This window comes from Ochotona princeps, chromosome X (genome assembly GCF_030435755.1).
Source record: "Ochotona princeps isolate mOchPri1 chromosome X, mOchPri1.hap1, whole genome shotgun sequence".
Classification (NCBI taxonomy): Eukaryota; Metazoa; Chordata; class Mammalia; order Lagomorpha; family Ochotonidae; genus Ochotona; species Ochotona princeps.
The window spans coordinates 56,753,023-56,768,916 of NC_080865.1; positions in this window are offsets into that span (position 1 = coordinate 56,753,023).

The window sequence follows — 15,894 nt, forward strand, 5'->3', positions numbered from 1 at the left end:
AAAGTCAGATATACTGAGAGGAGGAGAGATAGAGAGGAAGTGGAGCTGCCGGGATTAGAACCAGCAGCCATATGGGATCAAGGCAAGGACCTTAGCCACTAGTCCACGCCGCCGAGCCCAACCACCAGAGTATTTTGTTCAACATTCACTTGAAATTAATCATGTTTTTCAGCATCATGTGGTTAATTAGGTTAACTTATTCCTTTGCATTTTTAAGTTCGGCGTTTTTCAAATGCTGAGATAGCTTTATTTTTAAAATAGTCAAAATCTTAATATGATAAAAATGGAAAATATGCAAATTGTATGCTAACAAATCTCACTTACAACTGTATCACTCCATTCTTTCTTCCACAACCTCTGTATAACTAAATTGATGAGTTTCTGATTTATCCTCACTCTATATCTTCACAAAAATAACTATTTTAACACACAGAGATGCACACATATATATTCATACACAAGTGAAACAGAACCTCCATAATGTAAAAGTGGGAGGCAGTCCCTTGTCTGTCTCTCTCAGGAAAAGACAGCAGAACAGTTCAACTCTATCTAGCTTAATATTTAACTCTCCTTTCCTACACAAAACATAATTTTTGGTACGTTATTTTCATTTCACTTAAGAATACCGCCTGAAAATAATCCTATATCAGTTCACAGAGTTCTTCTTTCTGTATTATAACTGCTGGTTACTGTGTTGTACAGTTGAACCTTAGTTCATTCAGCAATTCTTCTTTGTGTATTTTTATTACCCATAATAAGTTGCTGCTAAAACCATGTCATGGTAAATAATCCCTTGAAATTTTATTTTTCCTGATACTGTGTCATGGATCATGCTGTAGAAGTTAAAGGGTAACTAGATGGTGAAGAAATAATAGTGAAATTTATCTTTCCAGAAGAATATATAAACATTTCAGAAACATGTAAAAGCAAAAGACAAATAAGTATTTCAGAGGCTTGGGAATATGGAGGGTTTTTTTTTTTTTTTAATTTTGGCTTTGTTTTGTTGTTTTGTCTTCTCTTAGGAGCATGTATTTATATTCCAAATGACTAAAAAGGAGCTTCCTCCCAAAGATAATTTGTTTATATTGGGAAGACACATTTTTCTTACTCTCCTAGGAAAAGAAGAGGGCGATGTAAGTGTAAGCTTATAGATTTGCTATTTTCAAAGTTCCTCACTTACAGTACAAATCCCAAACATGCAGGATGACATCTGGATTTGTCTGGTTTTTATTTTGTTTTGTTTTGTTTTTTCAGTACATTTTTCGCTAAAAGAAGAGAGATCAGGACAAGAGAAAGCAATTGCTATTTTTGTCCACTGAAGAACTCCTGAATATGGCACCATACCATAAAGACTCTTTTGGTCTGAAGCTACTTGCGTATTTGCCTTTTTATAAACTCCTCTTACTTACCTGACATCAGAGCTTTGCAAAGCATTTCAGCCATCATTAAATCCCACATCAAAGGGGCTTCTCATCTCAAGGGCCAGAGAACAATACCTCTCACCAGAGACCAGAAGTTGGATATAGAAATGAGATATCACCCAGAACAAATAAAATCATAAAACCATCTTATATTCTGTCTATTCCACTGAAGAACTCAAGCTATAACAATACCAATTTATTCTCTTAACTCTTCAATGGTTTCCCAGAAGTTTTTACCCAATTGTTCTTTCTCTCTCTCCTCTTCCAGATCAAATTCTGACTACTTCTTTTAGGTGCATTGTTCTGTAAGCTCCTATATGAGCATGTGAATAATTTGGTCACTTTTCCTGTTCATCTTTGATCAGTTCGATTCTCAAACCCCCCAATCACTGAACTTAACCAGGTAAGGGAAGTATTTCCTCTTCTGCAAACTAATAAATGTCTGTTTCTATCTCACAAACCTTATTCTTTCAGGATTATATGTATAAACAGATGTTAAAAACTAACCAAATACACGTTTTAAATTATATTTCAAATTATGACAAATGTATCAAGTTCATAAAATATAACTGATTAATTTTGCTAAAATAATCAGCATCTTTTAATGAGGATGTGGGCTAAAAAAAATGAAACACCTCAAACCTTCTTGGAAACAATGCTTTCATTAAAAAAGTATATCCTCATTTCTAAAATCACAAAATGATTTGTCTGATTTTAAAAATGTATAAATACAAAATCATAGTACTTTACTACCTTATACATGGACTTCAATCTCAACATTCATGTTATTCATTCATTAGGTTATTTTTGGTGCTAGTTTATTAGCTTTAATTGCCATGTAATATTTCACTGCACAGAAATACCAAAATTAATTTATGTAATTTTAATTTTTCTTTCACTTCCTGGAAATTTCTCATTATAAGCAGTGATGCTTATAATTTCCATACTTGTCTACCATACATATTCTTTTCTAACACTCACACAACTAAAATTGAGTTGCAAGATCACAGAATTTGTTTTCAGTGCTAGAAAATTTTACAAAATGATTATGCAGGTTTATACATGTATAAATAATGTATAACATTTCCATTATTACATACTTATCCACAAATATAACTGTCGTTTCATGTTCCTTCAATATATATACAACATTGAGGTTACAGCTGACTCCAATGAGATTGGCTTACATTTGGAAATCTACTAACACTTAGTTACATGGATGTGGGGGCAAAAGGTACCTAACTCCACTATTGATGGGAGCTCCATAGGCTAGTGCAGCCGCTGTGGAAGTTAAATTAGTATGGATAGATCTAACGCAACTGAAAATTGATCTACCATATAATCCAGCTATCCTACTCCTGAAAATATATTCAAAGGAAGTAGAATCTGCATATGAGAAAGTGCCCTGTAAAACCATATACCAGAACAATCCACAGTAACAAAGACACAGAGACAACCCAGATGCCTACTGAAAGAGGAATGGATAAAGAACTGGTGATACATCTATTCCACGGAATATTACTCATCCATTAAAAAGAATGAAATTCTGCAACATAATGGTCCGACAATAAGCCAATCTCCAAAGGACAAAGATCATATGTTCTCTCTGACATAAGGCCACATTGAGGCAAAATACAAAACAAATAGGTAAATAGATAAACATGTATACTTGTACATTCTCATAAATGATCTGCATAATGGAGACAAGCATACCAAGAAGGAAAGATACGTATCTTTACTCCTGAATAAAAGGAGGACTTTCGGTGAAACTGTTAGATATACCTTGACAATATGATACTCAATTTTCTACCATTGCCTATACCTATAATTTCATGTTGCAGTTACATAGCAGAGTGGTAGCCTGTAACTCTCACTAAACTACTATACTACTGTAATAATAGCAAAAAAAATTGGGAGAAGGGAAAGCGGGAAGGGAGAAAGGAGAAGGAAAGATAAGAATGCCCGTACCTACAAAATTGTCATGAAGGGCCCGGCGGCGTGGCCTAGTGGCTAAAGTCCTCGCCTTGAACGCCCCGGGATCCCATATGGGCGCCGGTTCTAATCCCGGCAGCTCCACTTCCCATCCAGCTCCCTGCCTGTGGCCTGGGAAAGCAGGAGAGGACGGCCCAAAGCTTTGGGACACTGCACCCGCATGGGAGACCCGGAAGAGCTCCTGGTTCCTGGCTTTGGATTGGTGCAGCACTGTCCGTTGCGGCTCACTTGGGGAGTGAAACATCGGATGAAAGCTCTTCCCCCCCTGTCTCTCCTCCTCTCTGTATATCCGGCTTTCCAATAATAATAATAAATCTTTTAAAAAATTGTCATGAAAAATACTTAAATATTAATTTTAAAACTATATACATATACAATGCCATTGTTCAAATATTCCATTTTTTTCCAAGAATTAACAAAACACATTTTATTATATTTATTGAACATTGGATGTCTTATTTTATAAACATTGTGGTCGAATGTTCCTTTCACTTTTCTGTCGGGCCTTCTATCTTTTATTGATTATCTGATTGGTATACCTTAAATGCTTTGGATAGGGAACCATTTTCAGTTATATATATGACAACTATGACTTGATTATTATTCTCTCTAAATGCTATTTGATCAAGATAATTTTTTTAAAACTTAATATTGTCCAGATTATTATTTTCTCTGATGGACAGACTTTGTCTCTTTTTATAATCTTCATAAAGTCCATGATTTCCTTTGAAATGTTCCTTTTTCTTCTTTTTCGGGATTTAAAGCTTTTTATTTACATATTTCAAAAACTGTAATTTCCAATAACAAAAATCATTTGAACAATAAAAATTATCCTCTGATTAAGCTACATTTCACAGCTCATAGGATACCTTGGACTAATTTGGATTTTACTCTATCTTTCTCCATAGTAACACGCAGCTTCTTCCTTCCTGCCAACAGCACAGGCAGATGGGTAAGACACATGCAGCATTTCTTGTAAGCTGTTCTGCATGCATTGATATGAAAGAGGTAGAAGTGTCATTTAAACTTTCCATCATCTTTATATTGTACAAAGATAAACAGCTAAGGAGTAACCAAAGAAAGCAATGCTTGTGGAATACGCAGTGCATACTGGAAATGAACACCTTATTGTGATTTGCCTATATGCTTCTTCTGTTCAGTTACTTCTTTAGAAGGAACTCAGTGGAATTTCCCTTTAAATTTCTATATTGCTTGATTTTTGACTCAATGAATTTTTCCACTGCCAGAATATAAAGTTTCTCAGAAACATTTACAGAGGAAGCATATTTGTACATAAGAGACAGTGGTCATCACCAAGTGCCTAAAATATTTTCTTCCTGAAAAGATATATTGACCTATGATTTATGATTAGATCTGTAGTTCTTCTGGATATCATCTTAGACATATTATGTAATAAAATTGCTTCATTTTTTTTCCTTTTATATCCAATGTAGGACATTGTCTTGCCTTCATTGCCTTTCCGTTCTTGAATTAGTAACACACTGTCTTATTTTGCATACTGTTAGTAAATGTTGATATCCATTAGAATTATTCATCCTGCTTGTTTTTCTTAAATGGTTTTATAATTCTGGTAATATTAACTTGAGAAAAAGAATGTCCATTTTTAAGAGATTCATCTATTTTCATTGAAAAGGCATATTTACAAGGAGCAAGAAATATCTTCCATCCTCTGGGTCACTCCCAAAGTGACAGTAACAACCAAAGACTACCTGATCTGAAGCCAGCATCCAGGAGTTTCATCTGGGACTCCCACACAGGTTCAGGGTCCCAAGACTTAGGGCTATCCGCTAATGCTTTCTCAGGCCATAAACAGGATGCTGGATGGGAAGTGGAGCAACCAGGACAGGAGCCTGTACCCATTTGAGGTGCCATGATTAAAGGTAAAGGATTAGGCAATTAAGCCACTGTGCCAGGCCCCAGACTATCAATTTTGACAAGACAACTCTTTTGGGATTTTGCTTGGGATTACAATTTTTCTAAAGATCAGTTCAAAATAGTTCTGACTTAATTATAATGAATATTTCAGTACAAATACTTTCATTTAGTTAGATTATCTCTAATTTCTCTCAACAACATAATGTACAGTTCTATTTCTTGTGCATATTAAGTTAAACATATTTCTAGATATCTGAGATTTAATCATTAATGCAAATAACATCTGTAACCTATATTACTCTGGACTCAATTACTTAGCAAAATCCAATCATAAGTCTAATAAATTATTTGTAGGTTTGCTTGGATCTTTTAACCAAACAATTATCGTTATTATTTTAAATAGCAGAATCCTTACTCTTTTTTTTTATTATTCCACAGGATAGAATCATCACAAAAACGCTGAGGGGATGTAGTAATCATATGCAGAAATGGAAAAAGGCACAAAATAAGAAAGGAACCTTGTTTTTGGTTTCACATGAAAGCAAATTTTCCATTCAATCAGTTCATTGAGCACAGCAGGATCTATTAAATCAGAATTCTCCTGCAGCAGTAGTCAGGAGAGGGGTCCTCAAGAAACAATGACTGGAAAATCACTGAGAGAAAATAAAAGAAAAATAGTACAGCAGCTAACAATCAATTAGAAGCATGGCACAAAAACCAACAGGCCTGAATAGCAATATAGCTTGCTCAAAATTTTAAAAGTTACCGAAAGTGTGTATTTGGTAACTTCTATCTATTCTCATAAACCAAAAGCTTAGGTAGAGTGACCATCTGCTTGCTTTCTCATGAACAAACTGGAGTCCCAAAGGAATAAGGATTAACACTTTGATTTTACAAAAGGCAGCTTTTGGGGAGAAGTAGGCACTTTGCACCCTCTTAAAGAAACTTCCCTATTTCCTTGCTATTCTCCTGATAAAAGGAATCACAGAGCAGAAACAAGCACTTTGCACCCTCTTTTTAAAGAGAATTGCTTTTTCCACATCCTAATGGGGGATCCCACCTAACTGCCTATTAGCTGCCCTGCACATTCTCATGGGGACTCCATCTAACTATCATTTATTATTCTCAAAACAAAACTAGAATCTCAGAATGGGATCAGCACTTCGTTCTTGCTAAATACAGCTTTTGGAGAGAAACAAACTTCTTGTACATAATTAAAAAGAACTCCTCCATTTTTCATTTCACCAGGAACTTGGTCTTATCTGCATATTAGTCCATCTAACTCTTCACAATGACAGAAGACACAGTTACAGTGAGCCTAATAATACAGAAATATTTTCAGTATATCACTATAAACATTTGTATGGAATAAAGAGATTTCTTTTTATTTATTTCATTTACTGAGGATGTTCAAGTATCATGTATCAAATTTTATATAATATTTTTATATTTAACCAAAATTAAAATGTGTGGTTGTGAATCCTGTTTCTTTTTACTTTATTAATAATATATGTATATATAACTATATAGTTATAAGAGCATATAACTTTCTTTTGGCTATATATATTCAGATATTTTTTGGCTATATGTTATAATTATACCATTGTATATATCTTACATTTTATTAAATGAATTAGATATTTTTTCATATGACCACTTTAATTTTTACATACCTGTTATATAGTTTTTGAAGTATATTTCAGTCTAAATGTAAGACAGAAATGTATAAGATTATGTCCAAAATATACATCAATGAGTTACTATGAGATAAATATTTTTGTAACCATGACTCAAGTGAAGCAATTTGCAACCTGTAACAGAAACTTTGTTTCCATTTTAACCATGATTCCCTTTCTCTATAAATCAAACTAGTTGACTTTATAAAATCATTTCTTGAATTTCTTAAATGGATATTTTCATAGGTGTTCATGCCTAAAGATTATTAAACATACATGTAAAAATATTGAAGATATATTAATAAACATTAAGTTCTTTTTAATTGGTATATTAAATTTATAATCACCATTCTTTTCATTTCATAAGAATTTCTCCATTTAAGAAATGAAAATCGATGACATACAGAGTTGCTGTGAGGATAACAAGATTGACATAGGCTTACATGAGGTCTAGGCCCAAGCACCCTTAGCATAAGTAATGCCATGATGATCGGGCTAGAAGCCAAGTGGAGCTAAAAGACATATATAGCACATTTCACTTAATAACAGAGTATAAATTTTACTTAAATGTACATGAGACACTGAAGAATAAACAACATATATCCCAGGCAATTAAACAAGCTTAAATATATCCACAAGGATAGAAATAACACCATGTTCTCTAATGATGGACTTAAATCAGCAATTAGAAGAAGGAAATCTTAGGCAGCACAATTTAACAGAAATGGAACAACTCTTAATTAAAACATGTCAAATTTCAATGCAACAAATTGAAAAATGGAGAAAAAAATGATAGATTTCTGGACACAATCTATCCAAATTAAGTTATAAAGACATACAAAATCTAAGTAGAAAAATAACTAAGATGGAGATTGAAAAAGTAATAAAGACCCTCCTAATAAAGAAAGCCCGGAACAGATAGTTTCACTGCTAAATTTTACCAAACTTTTTGAGAAGAATGAATTCTAATTCTTCTCAAATGATTTAAAACAATTTAAAGGGAGGGAATTTCCACAAACACCTTCTGTGAAGTTAACATCACCTTAATCCCCAAACCAGGAAAAGATATGACAAAAAGAGAGAACTACACGCCAATATCCCTGAGGAGCACAGATGCAAAGATTCTCAACAAAAACACTAGCAAACTGATCAAACAACATATCAGAAAGTTCATTCAATTGACCAAGTTGGATTTATTCCTGCTACGATGGGAATGGTTCAATATACACAAATCAATAAATATGATACACTATATGAACAAGCTGAAGAATAAGTTTAAAAACATAATTGTCTCCATAGAGAGAAAGTATGGGATAAAATGCAACACTCTGTCATCACAAAAGCCTTAACTAAATTGGATGTAGAAGGAAACTTCATCAACAAAATCAAAACACATGAAAAACCCACAGCCAGATTGTACCGAATGGGAAAAGTTGCTGCAGGCATTTCCACTGAGATCCAAAAACTGATAAGGATGTCCGCTGTCACCGCTGATATTCAATATACTTATGGAAGTTTTAGCTACAGCTATTAGAAAAGAAATAGATATAGATATAGATATAGATATAGATATAGATAGATATAGATATAGATATAGATATAGATATAGATCAAAGGGATACAAAATGAAAAGGCGAAAGCCAAGATATCCCTGCTTGCAGGTTACATAATTGATTCTCTATATAGAGAAATCAAAAGACTCTATAAGATATTACTAGAACTCATCAGAGGCCAAGAAAAAGTCCCTGGCTCTCAGCTTCAAATCATCTCAGCTCTGGCTGCAGCCATTTGGGAAGCAAACCAGTAGATGGAAGATTCTCTCTCTCTCTCACTCTGTCAGTCTCTCCTGTGTAAAATCTGCTTTTTTATACATAAATAAATATATCAGTATGGGAAGAAAAAAGGAAAGAAACAAACCTGGAGGCATCACAATACTAGATTGTTGTAATCAAAATAGCCTTGTATCAGCACAACAGTAGACATCAAGATCAATGGAACAGGATAAAAAGTCAAAGAATGAACCCATACATCTACAGCTAACTAATTTTTGACAAACAAAATGAAATTAATCCAGTGAGAAAGAGCAGTCTCTTCAACAAACAGTGCTACAAAAATTGGATCTATATGTGCAGAAGTAAAAAAAAAAAAAAAAAAAAAAAGAGCCCTGCCACACACTTTACACAAAAATCAACTCTAAACAGATAAGAGTTCGAAACCTATGACCTGATACCAGTAAAGGCCTAGAGGAATACATCAGAGATAATGTGCAGGATAGAGATGTGTGAAAAAGACTTCAGAAGCACAGATAATTAAGGAAATTTGAACAAATGAGATTACATCAGACTAAAAAGCTTCTGCATTCCAAAGGCAATGACAAAGAAAGTGAAGAGGCAGGCAACAGAATGGGAGAACATATTTACAAACTATCCAACCAACATCCTGGATGTATAAAAAACTCAAGAAATTAAATGATAAAGCAAAAAATCCAGGTAAGTAATGGGTAAAAGATATGAAAAGGATGTTTCTTTTTTGTTGAAAAATTGCTTTTATTGGAAAGGCAGATTTACAAAAAGATTTTCTGTCTGCTGATTCTCTCCTTAAGTGGCTGCAATAGCCTAAGCTGAGCCAATCTGAAGCCAGGAGCTTCTTCTGGGTCTCCCACACAGGTATAGGGTACTAAGGTTTTGAGCCACCCTCTATTGCTTTCCAGAGGTCACAAGCAGGGAGATGGATGGGAAGTGGAGCAGCCAGGACATGAATTTGCACCCATATGGGATCCAGGTATGTGAAAGGCGAGGATTTTGGTACTGAACCATTGTGCCAGGCCCAAGAAGGAATTTTTCAAAGGAATAAAATCAAATGACCAATCTCAGATACTCTAATCTTTAGTGAAATACAAATTAAAATCACAATATTGATTCACTTGTCTCCAGTTAAAATGGCTATCCAAAAAATTAGAAAGCAATAAATGCTGGAAAGAATGTGGAGGGCAATGTACCCTAATCCATTTGGATGGCAATGTAAACTAGTGCAACTATTATGGAAGACAGTATGGTGACTTGCTAGATATCTGAAAACAATCTGCCATATAATCCAGCCATCACAATCCCAGAAACACATTCAAATGTGTAGGGCTCAAGAGCAAATGGGTCACTAATTTGACAAGATGGAGACTAACAATCAAGGTCACTGGCGAACAACATGGTGGCCAAGGGCAGAGCCCTGGGTGTGAACCAGGGCAGGGGTCAAGTTGTTTCAAAGAAAGACTGATTAGCCAGAGCCATTTCATTCACCTGCCCCTCACCTATGGGAGGTGGCTTCTGCAGTCCTCCTGAGGACAATTCACTACTAGTTTCTCCCCTCCTGGAAATCCTCAGATTCCTGGCCTGAGGCTATTTGCTACCCTATATAAGAAACTGAATTTTCCTAATAAATCAGAACTGCTTAGACAGAATCCCTGCAGCGTCTGTCTTCCTGCCAGCCAGGAGGCTCGGTGGCAGGCACTGGGCTCACCTCCTCTGGCAAAGGGGTAATAGAGGAATCTGTGGGGGAGACCCCACATAAACGAAATGAAATCAGCATATGAGTTTTCTGCACCCCATATTACAGCAACTCAATGCACAATAGCTAAGGTATACAACCGTTGCTAGAAAAAGAAAATGTGGTATACATATTATAAAATAATACTTAGCCACAAAAAGAATGGAACCCCATCTTTCAAAAAAAAAAAAAAAAAGGATGCAACTGGAATCCATCATGCTCAGTGAAATAAACTAAGTCCCAACAGAAAAATAAGCATTTTTTTCTGTTCTGTAACAACCACTATACAGTATACAAAATAATGATATGTATACGAGTGAGATCGGCATTCTGAGAACAGACAATTTGATTATGCAGCCTTTGCTTATACTGTTAAGGAATAGTCATTTTTCTGTTTGCTATGTTTTGAAATCTTTATCTATTGGAGTATGCAGCCTATGGTTGTGAACTGAAATGAAGATATGCCATTATAAAATTTAAAGCAAAAATAAAAAGGAGAAGAAGAAGAAAGGACTAGGGTAGGTGGGGAAATAAGCAGAGGGAATGCTGGAAAATCACAATGCTCCTAAGTCTATTATGAAGTTTGTTCAATGTATATGTATAAAATAAGCTATAAAACAGAGAAATCAAAACTGTTCTGGATAGATAAAAACCAATACACAACATAGTAAAATTTATGAAATCAGGCTTAAGCAGTGCTTAGTGATAATTCTGTGATTATAAATACCTATATTAATAAAGAAGAAATACCTCAAATAAGTTCACAAATTTGTAACTTAAAAGACAATGGATGTAGAACAAGCTAATCCTAAATTGAGCAGAAAGAATCAAATAATAGAACTTTGCATGATGTTAGTGAAATAGAAACCAGAAAAAAGAAAAGTCAGTGAAAGCAAAAGGTAGTTCTTTCAGATTAAAGAAACTGCTAGTAAACCTTTAGCAAGATAGACCAAGAAAAAGAAAAGACACTAAATTTTACAATCAGAAATCAAAGAAATGACATTTCCATTAACCTAACTGAAATGAAAAGGGTAATAAAGATACACTATAGATAAATATATTCTAGTAAAATAAGTGACAACGATGAAAAAAATTCTAGAAGTACGTAAAGTATAGGAACACATGCAAGAATAAGCAAGTATAAAACCTGATCTATAAAAGAGGAAGATTGAAAATGTAGTAATAATAAAATAACCACAAAGTGCCAAGGTCTAGATATAGACATTGCAAGGGAAGATAACTTAAAAACATTCCCTTTTATGAATATACACATAAAAGCATTCAACAAAGCAATAGCAAATTAATCCAGCAACTATCAAAATAAAAATACAGTATAACCAAAGGCATGTATACCTGAACGTAATATTGATTTCACCTATGAAAATTAATGAAAGTAATACATCATGTCGCTAGAATACAAATTACCTGACCATTTTAATAAATGCAGAAAAACCATTTCACAAACATCAAATGAACTTTCATGATAAAAGTGCTAAAAAAAATACTTCCTAAACTTGATAAAGAGAATTTACAATATCCACAGCCAATATCTAACTAATGATAAAAGATTGGATGTTTTCTCCCTAAAGCAAATGACAGATATCTCTCACTACTTGTATTCAGCATCTCACTGGTAACACTAGCCAGTGCAACTAGGCAAGCAGAAGAAATGAAAGACATCTAAAATGGAAAAGAAGAGTGATTTTTTTATATGGAAGATCCCAAGGAAATCAATAAAATTATTAGAACATGAGTTCAATGCAATTGCAGGATATAACCTCAATATATGTCAACTGTATTCTTTAAATATTATAATAGAATTTTAAAACAGAGGAAGGAATTCAATTGATGATAGTATCATTATACAGAATATTTACTAGTAATTCAATATATGCTCAAATTCATAGAATCGTTATTCAGACAAAATTAAATGGCATAAATAAGGAAGCATTTTCTATGAAGCAATGTGAGGAGAGTGAGATGATAACCCACAGACTGGGTGAAAAAAATTAAAGATTTCTTTATTTTATATGAAAGGCAAATTTAGAGAGAAAAGGAGAGATATAGAGGGAGAGAACTTCCATCTGCTGTTCACTCCCCAAATGGCTGCAATGGCTGGAACTGAGCCAATCTTAATCTAGGAGCCAGGAAGTTCATCCAGGTTTCTATGTGGGTGCTGGGTCCTAAGGACTTGAGTCAACTTCTGCTGCTTTCCCAGGTCATCAATAGAGTGCTAAATCAGAGGTGGAGCAGACACGACAGGACTCAGTGCTCATGTGAGACGCCAGTCATGCAGGTGATGAATTAACCCACACCCTGTCAGCCCCCAAAATATTTTCTAAAGACACATTTGATAAAGAACTGTTAAAAACAGGCAAAGATGTCTTAAAACCAAGCAGTAGAAAAACAAATAAATCAGTTCCAAAATTAGACCAAATATCTTGCAAAGACATGTTACCAAAAGTAAAACACAGATGGCAAACATGAAAAGATGCTCCCTCATAGGCCATTGTCTTGAATAGGGTAAAATATGCCACATTTCCAACATACTGGCAATGAAATGGAACAAAAGGAAATTTCATCATGATTGGGAGAGGATACAAAATGGCAGTCATATGAGAAAACAGTTTGGTATTTTCTTACATAACTATAATTTACCAATTGATCAAATTACTGTGTTCCTTCTTATTTACCCAAATAAAATGGGCATTTATGTTCACAAAATAAACTTGCATACATATACTTAACAAAAATTTTACTCACATTTGACTTCATCATTTCAAAACATAGGTGAAGGGTGTCTAAACTGAGGAAAGTGCTGCAGACGTCCAGCTAGGTGACCTGGCCAGAGGAGAGAATGCCATTGCGCAGAAGGAAACAAAGAGGCCAGGTGAACCTGGGAATTAGAATCCTCTCACACTGGGCTGTGCCACTCCATGGGCCCCAAGAACTACTAAAAGGGAAACCTAATATCTACCTTTAATATCACCCAGGACTCAGGTGTCCAGGGGATCCCAGAATCCTGGGAGTGAGGAAGAGGGAGGGGGAATAAGCTCCCCCAGCAGCAAAGTAAGCACCAGAAAAAAAAAAAAAAATCAAGGAGAACAATAACTCGGGTCACCCACAGGGTGGCAGCAGAGGTCAAGGGCTAGAAGTAAGCTCTGCCAGACAGTGATCACCCTCAACTACCCCATGAAGGAGAAACAACCCCTAACAGATTTTACCCAAAGAGATCCTCACCCGGATATGTTGTGCTCAAGCTCCCCTCCAACGAATGCAAGGAAAGAATTCTGAGACAAGTACAAAAAAAAGAAAAGATTACATTTAGAGAAAAACCAATCAGAATCACTGCTGACTTCTCAGAAGAAACCCCCAAACAAGGAGAGTGAAGTAAAATCTTTCAAACGCTGGAACAAAACAACTATCAACCAAGAATAATGTACTCAGGGAAGATCTCATTTGTATTTGAGAATGAAATTAAATACTTTCATAGCAAGGAGAAATTAGAAGAATACGCCAGCATGAAACCAGCTCTAGGAAATCTCCTTAGAAATGTGCTAAAACCAGAAAGAAAGTATGCAAACCATAATCAAAGAAAGCAAATGGGAAGATCTCCTCACTAAAGTCCACACAGGCAAAGACAATTAAACAGAGATACCAACACACTCAAACACACTCAAACACACTCACACACACACACACACACGGCAGGTCAAAATCACAACCTCTCAATATTAACTCTAAACACAAATGGTCTAAATTCATCCAAGAAAAGACATAGATTAACAGAATGGATCAACAAACAGGACTCAATTATCTGTTGCCTACAAGAGACACATCTGACCAAAAAAGATGCTAAGAAACTGAAATTGAAGGGATGGAAAAAAATATTTCATGCCAATGGATGAGCAAAAAGGCTAGTGTAGCTGTTCTAATTTCAGATGATATAGACTTCAATGTGACAAATATCAAAAGGGACAGAGATGAGCACTTCATAATGTTGATGGGAACCATCCATCAGGAAGTGATTACCACTAGAATCCTAAAGTAAAATTTAGACTCATTGTATAATTTTTTTAATTAATGGAAAATATGCTTAATTAGGCACATATTTAGCAAGCTTTTGCCATTTACCAATAAAATTATAAAATGTTTAACAGAAATGAGAAAAATCATACATTTATTAGTTATAATTATTAAAATTATAATTATCATAGTGCAAAGCTGAAGGATAAAACAGCTATAAGGAAAATATTAGAACAGCTTTCCTTATGAAAAAATACAAATGCATTTTGTCAAGGACTATGATTTATGATAACACCAAAAATTTAAAAAATATAACCCCCTTTTCACATAACTTCATCAGGTTAATCTTTCGCAACACAGTGCCAACACAGATACAGCCAAATAATCTTTGACAAAAAAAGACAACAATCCAGGGAAATTAGAAGGCCTCTTCTATAAATGCTATTGGGAAAATTGGTTGATAGCCTGCAGAAACAAAAAGATAGACCTACATCTTTCACTTACACTAAGATCAAATCTAAATGGATAAAAGACCTAAACCTACATCCAGAAACCTTCAAACTTTGGGAAGAAAATGTTGAAAACACCCTGCAACATTTAGATGTAGGCCCTGACTTCCTAAATAAATCACCAAAAGCAACAGCAATCAAGAACAAAATAAACAAATGGGACTACATCAAACTTAGAAGCTTCTGTACAGCAAAAGACACAATCAACAAAGTAAAAAAGCAACCCACACAATGGGTGAAGATCTTTGCACACTACATAGAAGATAAGGGGCTAATATCCAGAATATACAAAGATCTCCAGAACAACCAAAACAACAAAACAAACAAGCCACTCAAGAAATGGCACAGGAAATGGGCAGACACTTTGCAAAGGAACAAATCCAAATGGCAAACAAACATATGAAATAGTGCTCAAGCTCTCTGATAATAAGGAAAATCCAAATTAAGACATCACTGAGATACCATCTAACACCAGTAAGGATGGCACACATACGAAAAACCACCAACAACACCTGCTGGCGAGGATTCAGGAAAAGGGAACCCTACTCCACTGTTGGTGGGGCTGAATGGAAATCAGTATGGAGAACACTCAACTGAAAATGTGCATACCATATGATCCAGCAATAGCACTTCTAGAAATATCCAAAACACTTGTTACATGAGAAACCAACATGCAGCCCTATGTTCATAGACCACAATCAATAATTGCAAAAGCTTATTTTGTGTTTTGTATCAGGTTGTCAAGATGTAAATTTCACACAAAAAAATGGGGAACGCATATATTTTAATATAGGTACATGATTTGGTTCCAAGCATAGAATAAAGGTAGAATAT